The sequence below is a fragment of the Rhinatrema bivittatum genome, chromosome 14 (genome assembly GCF_901001135.1).
Source record: "Rhinatrema bivittatum chromosome 14, aRhiBiv1.1, whole genome shotgun sequence".
Classification (NCBI taxonomy): Eukaryota; Metazoa; Chordata; class Amphibia; order Gymnophiona; family Rhinatrematidae; genus Rhinatrema; species Rhinatrema bivittatum.
In genome coordinates this window covers 79,226,116-79,241,075 of record NC_042628.1, presented here as the reverse complement: position 1 = coordinate 79,241,075, position 14,960 = coordinate 79,226,116, and the positions used below count along the sequence as shown (strand labels likewise).

At 40.7% G+C, this 14,960-nt stretch overlaps 1 protein-coding gene across 1 annotated transcript in view; it reads right to left on the bottom strand.

Moving 5' to 3' along the window:
- LOC115075651 (IgGFc-binding protein-like) overlaps positions 1-14,960 on the bottom strand; it is a 152,608-nt gene that overhangs the window by 130,937 nt on the left and 6,711 nt on the right. The gene's annotated exons all lie outside the window — the stretch shown is intronic.

Genomic DNA, 14,960 nt, shown 5'->3' with positions numbered 1-14,960 from the left:
AAACCAGGCGGTGATGGAGGACCTAGCTGTTAACTGGATGAATTGTTGGACGGACTGGTAAACTGGGAATGGCACGTGCCTCTTGTAAAATTCCCTGACTTACGTGGTAGAAGCGGGATTTTCATGCCCATGCATGTGCCCACTTAAAATTTGGCACACGTGTGTGTGTGGCCAGGCTATTTCATAATATACATGCATATACGCGTGCACGTTACAAAACAGCTGCATCCCTGGGCGCATGGGTGCACGAATCCATAGATGTAAATAGCCACATTGACTTCCTTTGCAGTTCTTTGAACGTGAATGTTTACTCCAGAAGCTTTTCTTGGACACAGGTTGGTATTACATTTGCATAAAATTTTCATATACTCGTTTAGATAGTTATCTTTGAAGACTGAAGCTTTCTGTAAATAATCTGTCTCTTTGAGTTGTGCACAATGCTGAACAGTAAATTAATAATATAAATGTGACCTAGCCACATTATTTAAATGTGTTTTACAATAAAATCAGAAAAATAAACATGGACTAGCAAATGCTGCATTTACTGGAGGTTTTTCTGACCGATGATAAAAGCATAAGACTTCCAATACTGGGTCAGACCAAAGGTCCATCAAGTCCGTCATCCTATTTCCAAAGGTGGCCAATCCAGATCACAAGCACCTGGCAGAATCCCATAAACTTGATCTAATTCCTGTTACTCACTCTCAAGAATAGCAACAGCTTTCTTTAATGTGTTATGGGTTCTTCTTATAGGAACGTGTCCAAACCTCTTTTAAACCCAGCTATGCTAGTTGCCTAGATCGTGTCCTCTGGCATTAGATTCCACAGCTTGATAGTGCACTGAGCGAAATAGGACTTTCCATGATTTTATTTTAAAATCTGCTGGTGGTTAGTTTCATGGAGTATCCCTTGTTTTAGTATTATTTGGAAGAGGAACTAATCTTTATTTATTTATCAGTTCCATCCCACTCATGGTCTCTCGACTCTCTCCCAGATGCCTCTTTCCCAAGCAGAAGAGACTCTTATCATAGGAGAGCTGTTCCATTCCCATTATCATTTCTGTAACCTTCTTTTGCACCTTTCCTACTTAACAGCACAGATCCCAGTACAGGACCATGTGGTATTCCACTAAAGCACTTTCACCATTGAGAAAAAGGTCCCACCCTTTGCTTCCTGCCTTTTAAGCAGTTACCAATCCATAATATAACACTGCCTCCTATCCCATGACTTGGTAATTTCCTGAGGAGTTTCTCATCAGGGACTTTGTCAGATGCCTTCTGAAAATCCAAATACAATATACCAATCAGCTCACCTTTATTTACATGTTTAGCTACCTTCAAGAAATTCTAAAATATTGGTTATACAAGACTTCCCCTTCCTAAAATATGTGGACTCTTCCTCCTTAAGCTATGTCTATCTATATGGCCAATGATTTCATTTTTCAGAATGCCTTTTTACCTGGCACTGATTCAGGCTCTCTGGTCTATAGTTTAAAGGATCATCCAAAAGCCCTTTTGAAAAATCAGCATCACATTGGGCCCCTTCCAGTCTTTAGGAATCATGGCTATTTAAAATGATAGGTTACAGATTATAAGTAATAGGTTTATTTATTTAGATTTTTATATTCCGCTTTTCAGCACTCAAAGTGTTCAAAGTGGATTACATTCAGGTACTATAGGTATTTCCTATCCCCACAGGGCTTACAATCTAATTTTTTCCTGAGGCAATGGAGGGTAAAGTAACTTGTCCAAGGTTAGCATTTCATGTTTTAGTTCTTTTAGAACTCTGTGGTTGATACCATCTGGTCCTAGTGATTTGATTCTTTTAATTTGTCAATCAGATTACATTCTCCATTGTCATATTTATTTTAGTTGCTTAAAATTTCCAGCATTAAAGAATGTTTCAGGTGTGAGTATGTTTTTAAACTTCCTTCTCTGTAAAGATTGAGTAAAAGAATGCATAATTGACATCTCAGGAAGGAAGAATAATCAAATAGACAGGTATACCATGGTACAAATTATATCACAATGATAGGGGGTGGATCAACTTGGTTGGGGGATGGCACTATATTTTAGGGATAGCATAGAGTTATACAGGATAAAAAATCCTGCAGGAGAATAAATGTACTGAGGAATCTTTATGGATAGAAATTCCATGTGTGATGGGGAAAAGTATAGCAGTAGGGATATACAATCGTCTGCCTGGCCAGAATGAACAGATGGCTAAAGAAATGCTAAAAGAAATTAAGGAAGCTAACAAATTTGACAGCAGGGTAATAATGGGAGATTTCAATTATCTCAATATTGACTGTGTAAATGTCTCATCAGGACATGTTAGGGAGGTGAAGTTTCTAGATAAAATAAAAAGAATATTTCATGAAGCAGCTGGCCCAACAACTGATGAGAGGCAGAGCTATTCTAGATCTAATTCTTTGTGGAATGAAGGATTTGGTGCCAGAGGTAATAATAGTGGGGGCCACTTGGCAACTGTGATCCTAATGCAATCAAATTTGACTTAACTGAAGGGAAGACATTAAGAAATTCTTTAGCTTTTAACTCTCAAAAGGAGACTTTGAAAAATAAGGAAAACAGAAAAAACTAAAATGTATAGCTGCAATAGTTAAGAACCAAAGGTGGACATTGCTTAAGATATCATCTTGGAAGACCGGACTAGATGCATTCCATGCATTAAAAAAGACATCAGGAAGGCCAATTGACTGCTGGCATAGTTAAAAGATGATGTGAAAGAGGCTATTTTAGCCAAAGAACGTCTTTCAAGAAATGGAAAGAGGATCCAACTGAAAAAAAATAGTAAAAAGCATAAACACTGGCAAGTTAATAGTAAAACATTGATAAGGTAAGCAAAAATGAATTTGAAAAGCTGGCCATGGAGGCAAAAACTCAAAGTAAAAACTGTTATGGTTGTGGACCCTTGAGCCGGGACGGTGTTACTGCCACCACAGAGGGAAGGCCCTCAGTGGTTCCCGTCGCCGGTAGGTGGAACAGGTGAGGACAACCCAACTGGAGCTTCACCTATACCAGCCCACGTTCCCCACAGGTTGAGCCCTTGGATACTGGGGCCAGCAGGACTTAAGTGTGGGTTGCCTCGGTGAAGCAGGAGCAGAGAGGTGAAGATGTGGTCAGGAGTCTGGGTCTGGGCAGGCAGCAGAGAAGGGGAACAAAAGTCCAATCCGAGAGTCCGGGGGCAGGCAGCAGATGAAGAGAAACGAGGAAACCAGACCAGGGGTCGAGACAGGCAGCAGACAAGCAAAGACGAGGAGCAAGCCAGGAGTCGGTACCAGGATATCAAGCCGAAGAGGCACTCAGGAGCAGGGTCAGGAACTGGATCAGGATCAGGAGCTGGAACAGGAACTGGATCAAGAGCTGGAACAGGAACTGGGTCAGGAGCTGGATCAGGAACTGGAGCTGGAACAGGAACTGGATCAGGAACTGGATAAAGAACTGGATCAGGATCAGGATCTGGAACAGGCACTTGATCAGGAACTGGCTGAATGCAGCAACTTTTACTCCGAGGCGACGACCTGTTGCTAAGGTGAAGAACAGAGGACTGAGGCAGGGTTTAAATACCCCTCAGTCCTGACGTCATTGTTCGGGGCCGGGCCAAAGTTTCCCACTGCTGCCCCTTTAAGAGGCGGAGCCTCCTGTGCGCGCACGCCTAGGGAGAGCGCCGCTGAGAGCAGGACAGCCAAATGGAAGGCCGCAGGCTGTCGGCCCCAACGCGGGGGGCACCACTCCGACCGGGAGGCATGCTGGTAAACAGCAGGCAGGTAGGGGGAACCGACCGTGGTCTGCAGCAGCTGGGACCCACAACAAAAACATTTTCAAATATATATGAAGTAAGGAACCTATGAGGGAGCCAATTGGGCTATTAGATGATCAAGAGGTAAAAGGAACACTTTGGAAAGACAAGGCCATAGCAGAAAAACTATATGAAGTCTTTCTTTCTATGTTAACAGAAACATGTTTAATGGTGATGATTCAGAAGAATTGATACCAATCAAGGTGAACCTGGAAGCTATAATAGGGCAGATTGAGTACCTAAAGAGCAGCAAATCACTGGGACCAGATGGTATGTACCCCAGAGTTCTGAAAGGATTACAAAATGAAATTGCAGATATATTATTAGTAATTTGTAATCTATGATGAAAAAAGTCTATTATACCTGAATATTGGAGGGTTGCCAATGTAATACCAATTTTTAAAAAGGGCTCTATGGAAACTATAGACCAGGATGCCAGGCTTTAGCACCCGAAAATAGTCATAGAAACTATTATAAAGGACAGAATCATAGAACAAAAGAAAGACATGGTTTAGTAGGATCCATCCAACATGGATTTATCCAAGAGAAATCTTACTTCACCAATCTGCAATATGTTTTGAAGGTTTTTAATAAACCTGCAGATAATGGTGAGTTGGTGGATGGCATGTATTTGGATTTTAAGAAGGTATTTGACAAAGCCCCTCATAAATGATTTCTGAGAAATTAAAAAGTCATGGGATAGGAGGCAATGCCCTATTGTAGACTGCAAATTGATTAAAAGTTAGAAAACAGAGAGTAGAACTTAATGCTCAGTTTTCTAAATGGAGAACGATAAACAGTTGAGTGCCCCAGGGATCTGTACTAGTACCAATATTTTTAATATATTTATAAATGATTGGGAAGAGGAAACAATGAGTGAAGTGATCAAATTTGCAGATGACACAAATTTGTCCAAGAGTTGTTAAAGCACAACTGGACTGTGAGAAATTTCTGGAGATGGCAGAAGTTTAATTGTGAACAAATGAAAAATAATGCACATAAGGACAAGTAATTCAAACTGTAGTTACACAGTGTTAGGCTCCATCTTAGGAGTTACTAACGGCCTCTTTCTCCTCACCATTAGTGACACTGGCAGTAATTTGGTCTTCCTTTGGCCTTTTTAATGGATGTAATACATTTTATCTGGGCTACCAGAATGGTATTTTTAAACAATGTCTATGCCTCATGCAAGCTTTTACCCTTGCAACCGCTCCTTTTAGCTTGGTTTTTTTTTTAGCTAATTTCCTCATTCCATAAAAATCTTCCTTTTTCAAAGTTATGAGCTAATAGCTTTACGTAATGTTCTCCCTCCAGTGATGATGTCAAATTTAATTGCATTATGATCGCTATTGCTTAGCGGCCCCATCACAGGTCCTGCATCCCACAGTCCCTCTTGTCAATGCTTCATGAAACCGAACACACTCACCCACTCAGTACCAAGACAATAGCGGGGTAGTAATATTTGAAAAGGTAAATAACCATTCCCTATTTACCTCTTCCACCCCATTCATGATTTTATAGACATTTATGTTCTTAACAACTTCTTACAGAATTCTAACGTCGGTAATTATTAACCTTATTTGTTTCCTCTTGTGCAAAACAAGTCAATTTAGTACTCACCCCACAGCAAGACCAGGGAGGCCCATAGCTGTAAAATTCTCTTTGTAGCCATTGCTTGAAAATAAGAAAAAAATAAGGGAATTTAATTCAGGGAAAATGGAATGACAACTGTTGATATCTATATTTCTATCATTAAGTGTTTACCTTTCCAAAGAGCACTCAGCATTAGGAAAAGTAAAATATGAATGAAAAATAATAAATACAGCATAATGAATTGTGACAGTTTATAAACATAAAAAGGCCAATATTCAGCAAGCCGGTTACTGGACAAGGGGGTCATTGCGTGCAATAGCTAGATAGGGGTGGAGTCGGGGTGGCATCAGCACCAGAACAGGAGGAGTCAGGGCGGCATCGGGGCAGAACCCACGGAAACTTTGCTGGTGGCGAAAAGGTAACACCCCCCTTATCGCTGCCAGTAGCGCGCCCAATATCGCCACTTTTCACGGTGGCGCTATTGGGTGTGAAAGCCGGCAGCGATAACACCGCGGTGGTGCGATGGCTGCCGGCTTTTGCAGGCCCGCCCGCCCCCTGTTACCATGCGATTCAGGAAGGCATACGAAGATAGAAAATCCAGCCCTGAATTAGCTAAATAACATGTCCCGTATATTCTGTGGGCTAAATGTGCCACTGGATACACTCATCTAACGTTATCCAGCTACATGCAAACTCTGGGTATTAACGTCGCTCATGTCTGTTTCTATTCGAAGCTTCAATGGGCGCCAGGAATGAGGAATTACTGGACCTTGCTCCCAGTGGGGCTTTTGTAAGTGGAAGGGAGGGGGTGGTCACCGACCCAATATTAAAATGCAGAACTAGTGGGTGGAGGCAGAGTCTGGGGTGGCAAAGTGATTAGGAGGCTCGATCTGAGGACCCCGTAGCAGTTTTTACATTTAGTAGGGGATGTGGGGCGGGGGGGATGTGGGGTAGCCTGACTGGGCCATTGATGAAATGTTGTGGGGGGGAGGGGGATGAGATCAGGCCACAGATCTTTTTTTTTTTTTTTAAAGTGCCATTTACCCAGATAATATCCTCATAAGCTGCAAGTTATCCGGCAAGTAGCAAGTTTATTTATTTATTTGACAATTTTTCTATACCGTCATTTGGGGGCCATCACAACGGGTCACAGTTCACATAAAATAGAAATTACAATCTTGTCAATCAATTAAAAATAATATAACACTAAAATAGAATAAATAAAATATTGATATCAAAATAAAATTTAAAAATACAATCATAATTTAACTAAGAACTCTAAAACATAAAAGGAAAAAGAAGGTTAAATGTCACACTGAATATCTCCAATTAAATCTATCCAGAGAACTATAGCTGTATAACTTTAAAGCAAAGAGGTCAGTTTTTAAAGGCATGCGCTGATTTTATAGTCGGTGCGCACATGTACGGGCGGGTTCCCCATTCGTATGCGCAGGGGGGCGATTTTTTAAATTACGCACTGCGACACAATCAGCCTTTTCCCCAGGTCCCTGCCCTAACTCTAACCCTTTCCTTCCTCCCTCTTCCCTTCTCCTCCCCGACCCCTAAACTAAGCTGTCTATCCACAATTTGTTTTTCAAATACTTACTGCTTCCTCAGAGCAGAAGTAAACTCCACTCGCCAGCCGGAGCGCACGTCCCCGGGACAGCATTTAATGGCTCTGTCCCTGCTCAGACCATGCCCCCGGCACTTCTGCACCTATCGGGGGTTATACGCGTGGCCGGGCCTGTTCTAAAATGCGTGCGACATGCACAAGGCCTGGCCATGTGCATAAGCCCCGATTTTACCCAGCGCTGGCCTTTTAAAATTCGCCTGTAAGTGGATAGTTTTGAATATCACTGGATAGATGTAAAGTTATCTAACCATGGTTAGGCGGATAAGTTTATCCTTAGTTGGCTTCATTTAAAAGAATATAGCAGATTAAATGCAAAGCTGTAGGTTTAAAAAAAAAAAAAAATGGCGGGCCTAGTGTCTTATCACTGTCCCCCTCTCCCATCCCCCTCCCTCTGAGCTCCAAACGCTTGGCCTTGCCGGGCAGAGCTGCAGCTTCCCCCTGAAATCTCCTCTATCTCCAGAGGAAAAATAATAAAAGGGCTGCTACTGGCCTCTATCTCTCTGCCTGCTCCTGGGTCAAGCCAAATTCTTAATGAATGTTGTCTCTACGATCCTTCCACATCCCCAACCATAACCTTTCCACCCTCCCAATACCTTCCATCACAAAGTTCTTCAGCCAGGGTCATGGTTGCTGCCAAACCAATTCATAGGTTGCTGGCACACCGAAGCCCAATACAGTCTGTCCCTTGCCCCTTGCATTGCTTTGACCTTCTTATTTCCCAGCTTACGTACATACTTTGCCAGAAATGCATGTTAAATCCATTAAACGTGCACTCTTTGCAGAGTATGCATATTGTGAAAAAATACCATGTACTATTTGTAGAATACCACCCCCTGGTGGCTGTTGTCAAAACTGCACCAACAGACAAACACCACAAGTTCTCCGAGAGAGTGAGAGAGAGAGAAAAAGATCAAGGTTGACTGATTTGTTCTTGAGGTTCACCTTAAAAAATAACCGAGTTATGCCCTACACAGTGTATTTTCCCTCTGAGCTGGTGGGGAGACTAATCGGGAGTGGGGGAAGAGGAAGAGGAGTAGTTCAGACTGAAGGCATAGAAGCACAGTGGAATAGTGGGGAGAAGGACTGGAGTGGCTTAGGGGGAGATCAGAGAGTTCAGTCTGGAAGGATGAAGATCAGTTGGGCTGGGGAGGATCAGAGAAAGGGGTGGGTGGGGAGAGAGTAGAAGCCATTGCCCAATTCCCCACCTTCACCACCGCTTTGACCAGGCTCCCATTTTTACTCATCTCCCCCTCCCTTCTCTCTTCACCTATGGTCTCCACAAAATGGCATCCCCTACCAGAACGTCCCCTCCACCTCAGCAGCAGGTGGCAAGGTGCTTCATTCTGGAAGAGGAACCCATCGGATCAGCATTCCCACACTCTTACTCCAGATGAAGCATCAAATCAAAAACTGGGACCATTCCACTCACTCTTCACATGAACGAATAAGCAGGAATTACTACAAATTTGCATTTATGACTGCAGGAAGACAACTGGTGGAAGGGTGCAAGAGACTGATAGAATTTCAGTAGAATTTCCACCTCCTTAAAATATCAAATAATAATTACTACACTTTACATTTATATTTCATCCTCCTCCAAAAAGGACCCAGGGCAGCTTACTACAAAAAATCACAAATCATTATCAAAATACAGCATAATAGAAATGTGGTCAAGTTTTGAGCAAGCAAGAGTAGAGTAATGTGACTTGCCAATCAATATAAATGTTAAAAATTGGAAATTTTACACGCAGCATATAAATGTAGACAGAACGATGGGGTATATCCCAGAATCCTGAAAGAACTAAAGGGGGGTGTGACTTTATCCCTCACAGCTCGGATCAGCTTGCTCAGTAAACTTGCAGGTGGGGAAATGAGCCGGGGGTAAGGAAGACCACATCGGGCTTTGGAGTGCTAGCAATGTGTGAGTTGGTTTGGGCTGCAGGAGATGGAGGGGAGGGGAGATCATTGCGTGGAAAGAGAAGTGGGGAGAGTCCAAAGAGAGGGAAGTGGGTGAGGGAGAATGCTGAGGTCTTTGGAGGGCGTGAATTCTGCGGAAAGGTTCTGGGTTAGGACATAGGGGAAAGAATGGGGTTGGGAAGGGAGGGAAGGGAATGGTGATTGCTGGCATCACCTAAAACATACATATAGATAGATAGATATAGATGTAGATATACATATAGATAGATATAGATGTAGATATACATATATAGACAGATAGATGTAGATATAGATATACATATAGATGTAGATATATACATAGATAGATAGATAGAGACAGATGTAGATATACATATACATATAGATATAGATGTAGATATATATATATATAGTCAGATAGATAGATGTAGATATAGATGTAGATATATATATACATATAGATAGATATAGATGTAGATATATATATATATAGATAGATGTAGATATAGATGTAGATATATATATGTATAGATAGATGTAGATGTAGATATACATATAGATGTAGATATATACATAGAGACAGATGTAGATATACATATAGATATAGATGTAGATATACATATAGATATAGATGTATATATATGTATAGATAGATATAGATGTAGATATACATATAGATGTAGATATATAGATAGATAGAGACAGATGTAGATATACATATAGATATAGATGTAGATATATATATATATATATATATAGATAGATATAGATGTAGATATATATATATATAGATAGATAGATATAGGTATATATATATAGATAGATAGAGACAGATGTAGATATACATCCCCTTTCCGCCGCACAAAGGAACTGTTTCCTGCTAACTGCGCTCTCATATAAGTTGTCTAATCGACTCCACTGTGTAAATTTATATAATTCTTACCATGTAAACAATTACTCTCTGCTTACATGCACTGCTCTCCAGTTAGAAATTGTTAATCTATCCCTTTTTTTCTAACAGCCTTGTTCCACATTCCCTGTTGTAATGTAACTTTTGCTTTCAGTGTTAACTGGTTTACCCCCTAGTTTATTGTAAACTGGTACGATAAGACCTGGTCTTGAGCATAGGTATATTAAAAGAATTTAAATAAATAAAAATAAATAAATAAATATAGATGTAGATATATATATATATATATATAGATAGATATAGATGTAGATATATATATAGAGACAGATGTAGATATACATATAGATGTAGATATATATATATGTGTGTGTGTGTGTGTATATACATATACTACAGCATATATACATATTCCCTGTATCACCCTTTACAATGTGCTTCTGCTGTCTTTTTCTCTCAATTACCTTCTCCCCTATGACCTCTTGATTTGATTACAATGCTTTCCACGTACTACCGTCACTATGTGCTCTTGTTAATTTTCCCTCATCTGCTCCCAATTGAGGAACCTTCGTTCCCTGTAAATAGTTACCCAGTTACTGTTTGTTGATGTTTATCTCTTGTATGCAAAGTTTACTGTTCTATGTAATGGCAGTGCCAAAAGTTCTGTATAATGACACTGTCAAAAGGTTTTAGTTATCTGTAAACCGATACGATGTGCAAACGGCTATCGGTATATAAAAACCTATAAATAAATAAATAAATAAATAAATATGTATTAAACACTTCAAATCCAACTAAAATCAAATGGATTTCAGCCTTGCTTCAGTTAAAAAAAAAAATCTATTGATCCACCCAAGATTTTCAGAGAAATTCTGTTGTAATACAGTGGCTTTTGCATGGGTACACCAAAAGAGTTCCATGGATCTTCGGTGGATTTTGCCAATAATACCCCTGTGACTTATCAACATTTGTGAACCAATTCGACAAACCCACAGAATTTCACAAGTTTAACAAATTTGTTTATGAATCTGTTTTAAAAGCTAAAATATTCTACATGTGTATTTAAATATAGTGTGTGTGTGTATGTATATATATATTTATGTACGTACATATATGCATATACACATACTCTGCATTTGCTTTTATTATGTGAAATGATTACACACATACACACACACATATAACTTACCACAAATCATAATAGATGGTTTCAAATGAATAGATATTTCATTGGACATCTGAGGGGGATTGCTAAGGTCCTTTCCTTATATGGTGACTAAGGAAGGGTGCCTTCATAATTCCCAAAGCTTGACCATTGTGGTTCTTATTTACTGCAAACGGTGATCACTTCTGTCCAAATATTTTTATATCAATTAATTTTTTGCCAGTTAAAAAATTATACCCTATCTATCTGTTATACAGAGACCAGAGCCATAGATAATCCCTCCACCCAGTGCAGAGTTTAAAAAAAAAAGTCCCCTTCCAATTCCTTTATTTGAAAATCATGTGACAAACCAATGGGATATTTAGTAGATTGTGCCCCCAGATGTCTACCCCAGTGCAGGCGCACCCATTGCACTTCCCCAGTTATAGCTGTGCCAGAGATTTCTAAGTCTATAAATAAAACTGCAGCTGGCAATAATCTTTCTTAATACATTTAGAAATCCAGAACCATAAAATGCGGCAATAATTAGAAAATGATAGGATTAAGAAGCTTTGAGATCTTACCTGCAGGCAGCACCAGGCGTAAATGATTTCATAGTGGTCAGCCTTATATAGAGTGTGCAGCCTGGCTTCCCAGCCAATGGGCTAGAGGAGACGCCTACTGAACCTGGAACTTGGAGAACAGGTGAAACTAGCCATAGACTTTCAAGGCTGCACACAGAAACTCAGAAACTTCAAACCTGATGAAGAAGGCTGCACACTCCTTTGACAGCATGGCTCTCTGTGAATAAAGGAGATAGCTGTAGGCAATTGACATTTACTCAGAAAAGCATTCCTGGCTATTAATGTCTGCTTTCCAGATAAGTGCATGCACAGAGGCAATCACTGTGTCTGAATTTGACTTCAACTGGTTGCTGATAATTAATTGTATAACATTTTAATTACCTTAGGAACCACCTAAGACATAGTTTAAAGGAGTTAAATGTTCTGTTTGGCTCCTACAAGATCTGGGGCACGTGGAAGAAATGGAAACAATAGCAGAGAAGAAGGAAAAACCAGATACTTTTGAAGTAAGTAGCAGTTTGATTAAAGTGCAGTATATTTGAGATGGTTGCACTTTTTGGTAGGGATGTGTAGAAGAAAAAAAATCCATTTCAGTTCATTCATTCCTGTCATTGGGACCCAAATTCATTTCATTAGCTTCAAAAAAAAACAAAAAATAATTGGCTTATTTGATTCATTAATTTATTCATTTTCCATTAATTTGTAATTTAATTTTGTGAGAAGAAATCAACAGATGGGGCAAAGAACTCCAAGGTACTTAGACTGTGGCAAAGTGGCACCAAAAGTGGCATGAATAGCAAGGGGTAAAGGGATACCAGATGAATAGCAAGGGGTACCAGCATTGGCAGCACCGTGAGAGCAGCAATGAAGCAGCAAGGGCAGGAAGAACACCACAAGGTGCAAAAAGAGGACACCAGCAATAGTGATGTGAACACCTGATGGCATCACAAGAGGGCAAGGTGGAAGGAAAATTCCAAGGCACTGATAAAGGGACCAAGAAACAGAAAGAGTGGTCTCAAAATTTCAAAAGCACAGGAGAAGTTCACAGTAGCCCCGAACTTGGCAAGAAGACCTCAAGGTGAATACCAGGAAGATACACAGTGGCAGAAAGAAGATTAAGGTGCAAAATCTGCACATAGCAGCAAGGTCAAGTGACACAAAGACCCGAACGTGTAGGATGAGGGGCATAGATTAAGGCAGAGTGGCATGAAAGATGCCAATCATTGCACTCAAGCATAGAGACAACCAGAGAGGAGGATGCGTCTCTCTGTCAAAATATGGCTGCCCTTGAATGATCCACCAGCAATGTATGGCCTAGGGTAAGACGGAAACTGGACAACTACTGTAGGGGATGGGGAGTGGGCAAGAACTTTGAACACAGCTGGAGCAATGGAGGAAGCACCCTAAAGTACTGACCAACTTGAAATGGCAGCGGCAGAAGTGGTGCTGCTATATCTGAAAAACCGGAATAGTGGGAGCAGAGCAAGAGAGTGAGAAGTAGAGCTGAAGCACCCCCACAGATGTGGTGGTGTCAGTTTCATGTAGCATTTTGAAAATACCTCTGCAAGCAAGAAACATAGTATTTCTAGTGAAATTTCAAAGTGTATTTGAAATTATGGATCTTGAGCCTTGCTAAGACTGTTCTGAAAAGGGCAAGATATGCGAGCATGGTCATAAAATTGCATTTAAACTTGAGAGCTTGTGTGCATTACCAGGAGCAGACATTCCATTATCTATTGTATGCGACATTCTAAGAGGCATTCTAGAGGGGGATTACGTTTTTCTTGTTACAAAGAATACTACTAAAAATTGTAACAGAATGGACGGATATCACACTGGTTTACATTACCTGAATGTAAACCAGTGTGATATCTCAATTGAGATCAAATGTCAGTATATAAATAATAATAAATAAATATAGATGGGCATAGACCAGGGGAGCCTCAATGCAAGGACTTGTCAATCTGAAAAGGCCTGGCTGAAGAGCCAGGTTTTCAGTTTTCAATTTCTTTTTGAAAACCAAAGGGCAGGGTTCTTGGCGAAGGTCCGGAGGGAGCGAGTTCCAAAGGGGAGGCCCAGCTGTGGAAAGGGCGCGCTTCCTTAACTATGTTTTTGCAGGTGGGGTATACAGCGTGTCTTTGTATGCTCTTCTGATGGGTCTGTCTGAGGTGTGCGGCCGTAGTTGGAAGGATAGATTGAGGGGAGAGATGTTATGCAGGGCCTTATGGATCATCATGAGGGCTTTAAAGAGAATCCTGAATTTGGTTGGTAACCAGTGAAGGTTCTATAGGATAGGGGTAATGTGTTCTCTTTTGTTGGCGTTTGTGAGAATCCTGGCGGAGGCGTTCAGGACCATCTGTAGAGGTTTAATTGTGTTGGTGGGTAGACCAAGAAGGAGAGAATTGCAGTAATCCACGTTGGACAAGATGATAGATTGTAGCACTAAGCGGAAGTCACGGAGGTGTAAGAGTGGTTTTAATTTTCTTAGCACCTGCAATTTGAAGAAGCAATCTTTGGTGGTGTTATTTACGAATTTCTTAAGGTTAAGTTGGTTGTCGAGCAGGACCCCCAGATCTCTTACATGAGATGAATGATTAATTGATGTTTTGGCTAGTTGGGCAGAACTTGAGGAGTTGAGAAGATTGTTGTTGTTGGCCTGAGCTATTAGAAGGATCTCAGTCTTGTTGTTATTGAGGACTAGGATGAGGCTTGAGAGGTCAGTTGATTGCTTGAAGGCAGATATTCCAATGGGACCAGGCTTTTTGAAGCAACTCAGTGATAGGGATGAGAATCTGGATGTCGTCTGCATAGAGGTAGTGAGTTAACTTTAGGTTAGTGAGTAAGTGGCAGAGTGGGAGGAAGTAGATGTTGAATAGAGTGGGTGAGAGAGATGATCCTTGGGGAACTCCCAAGTTGGATCTGACTGGGTGTGATTCTTTATTGTTGATCCTCACCTTGTAAAACCTGTTTTCGAGGAAGGATTTGAATCAATTGAGAGCAGATCCTTTAATGCCAATGTCTGCCAGACGCTGTAATAAGATTGTATGGTTCACAGTCTCGAAGGCCGCGGATAGATCCAGAAGAGCGAGTAGGTATGGTTTCCCTTTTCCAAGTTTATGAGAATGGTGTCAGAGAGAGAAGATAGTAGTGGTTCCGTGTTTAGAGCCTTGCGGAAGCCAAATTGTGTTGGGGTGAGAATATCATTTTTTTCCAGGTATTCAGATAGTTGTTTGTTTATGAATTTTTCCATGAGTTTGGCGATTAGTGGCAAATTCGCTATGGGGCGGAAGTTGGCTGGGTCTGATGGTGAAATGTTGGGTTTTTTTCAAAGAGGTTTAAGCATTGCAAGCTTTAGTTGGTCTG